Below are 2538 nucleotides of genomic sequence, written 5' to 3'. Positions count from 1 at the left end.
CTTCATTTCATTTAGTGTCACCTTCATTTGTTCCTCTAATTTGTGACTAAAATCAACCAGTTCTGTGAGTATCCTGATCACCAGTGTTTTTTAAAAAATATTTTATTTATTTACCTTTAGAGGGGAAAGGAACGAGAGAGGGAGAGAAATATCAATGTATGGTTGCCTCTCATGCATCCCCAGCTGGGAACTGGCCTGCAACCCAGGCATGTGCCCTGACTGGGAATTGAACCATGATCCTTTGGTTCACAGGCCTGTGTTCAATCCACTGAGCTACACCAGCCAGGGCTGATCACCAGCATTTTGAACTGGGCATCTGATAGGTTGGCTATCTCTTGGTCACTTAGAAGTATTGGCTCTGGGGCTTTGAGCTATTCTTCTTGAGCCATGTTTTGGTCAGGTCATGCCTGTTAGGTATGAGGGGTGGAGCCCTAGGTATTCACTAGGGTGGGGCGACCCAGGTCCCTGGGTTGTGAAGCTATATGTGGTGGCAGGGTCAGAGAGAGGCAATGGCATTTGTTCTGCTCTCTTTTGGATTTTTATCCCCTCTGCTGCTTCCCACAAGCAAACCAGGCCCCCCTGGTGCTGGCTCCTGGACCCCGACAGTCACCTGGACCAGTTCCTGTGCACCCTCCAGGACCCTGTGGGTCTCTCCAACAAACTCTCTGTGAGCCTGGGAGCTTCTTCTGGCACCTCAACACCAAAAGTTGTTCCAATTGGTGCTTTTAGGGTTTAATTCCTGTCACTGGGGTCCTAGCCTGCACGGTCTGTCTCACTGCTCACTCCTTTGCCTGGTTTATCTGAATGTGAATATGTGACCACGGTCAGCCAGCTGCCTTGTGCCCCGCACTGGGTCCACCTGTTGCCACCCCACACCTGGGATCTGCCAACCACCGCCTGTGTGCTTGGGTCAGTCCAGCCACTTTTTCCAGCACAACCCACCAGATGCTGACTCCACCCCTCTTACCGGTCTGGCTGAATGGTCCATTGTTGTCGGACTTCCGTAAAGTTCAATTTTCTGTGTTTTGGTTGCGTTTTTGTTACTAAAATTCTGTTGTCTTTAAACTTGGTTGTGTGAGGAGGCACAGTGTTTCCACCTACGACTCCATCTTGGCCAGAAGTCCAGAAAACAGTATTAAGATAAAAAGAGAACCAACTGTATTGGAAAACATATTTGCCAATGATACCTCAGATAAAGGTTTAATGTCCAGAATATACAAAGAACTCACATGACTCCATTCTAAGAAGACAAGCAACCCAATTTAAAAAGGGGCAAAGGACTTGAACAGACACTTCTCCAAGGAGGACATACAGAGGATCCAAAGTCACATGAAAAGGTGATCAATATCACTAGCTATCGGAGAGATGCAAATTAAAACCTCAATGAGATACTACTTTACACCAGTCAGAATAACTATTCTTTTTTAAAAAGGTAAAGGCACACATTCAGGGAGGCAAAGAGAGAACTGGAGCAACTGCAGTGTTTCAGCAAATAGTGTTACCAGTCACAAGCCACTTTCCTATACCCCTTTCTACAGGGCCTCACTTCCAGGGGCAGTAATGGTGGTATTGCTTCATGAGTAAGAGCAATGGTTTAGGATTAGGCCTGAGTTGGACCCTCCGCCCCGACTCCACTCAGCCACCTGTGTGGCTCACAGAAATCATTTAACCTCTTTTGTCCTCAGGTACCTCATCTGTAAATTCATAATAAAAATGCCTTCCTTATAGGTCTGTTGGGAGGACAAATGAGATAAAGCACATAAAGTCCTGCGAAAGAGGCCTAGATGGGAGAAGTATGTGCACGTGTGTGTATGTGTATGTAATCTTCCACCCTCTTAATGAAGGGAAACAGGTCCCCAGACACCTTCTGGTGCTGGTCAGGCATTCCTTCTGCTTGCTGCGTGTGAACTCCAGGAGGGCCTGGGACTGGAAAAAGAGGACCTGGGAGGTCAGTCTGCCTGGTGGCTAAGCAGGACAGACAAGTAAGTGATGGATGGGTTGTCCATGAAGAAGAGCCCAGGGCCAGAGACACGGGATCCTGGGATTGGATAACAGGGAGGGGACAGCAGGTGGGATCCCCAGGGGAACTTCCTAAGCCGGTCCCAGGGCAGGCTCCCCAGAAGCCACGCTCTGGGGACAGGTGGGCGCCCTGTGGTGCCAGCTCTGACGCAAGGTTCTCCATAACAGATGCTAAACAGTTTGTGACGACTGATCTCTCTCCCAGTCCTTTTTTTCTGGCTTTTCCTGCAGGCGCGTCAGCTGTCTGCGTCTTCTGGGAGTAGGGGTTCTGGGGTGCCCTGGGTGAGGCCGAGGGGCGGCGCCGAATTGCGGCGCCGAACCGCTGTTAACTAATGCTCCTGCTTCACCTCTCGGTCCTCCAGCTCAGCCTGACCCTACGCACAAGGTCGTGGGGACTAACCCCAGCGGTGCAGCTGGGCAGGCAGACCACACCTTTACTGTTGCGCGCCGCCGGCCTCCGGCCTGCTGCCTGGCAACGGCGCGCTCCCGCGGAGGACGGGTGGGGGGCGCAGTGGTAGT

This window comes from Sturnira hondurensis, unplaced genomic scaffold (assembly GCF_014824575.4).
Source record: "Sturnira hondurensis isolate 20B ecotype Veracruz unplaced genomic scaffold, ASM1482457v3 Scaffold0025376, whole genome shotgun sequence".
Taxonomy (NCBI): Eukaryota; Metazoa; Chordata; class Mammalia; order Chiroptera; family Phyllostomidae; genus Sturnira; species Sturnira hondurensis.
The sequence above is the reverse complement of the archived record's forward strand: the minus strand, read 5'-3'. Positions refer to the sequence as shown.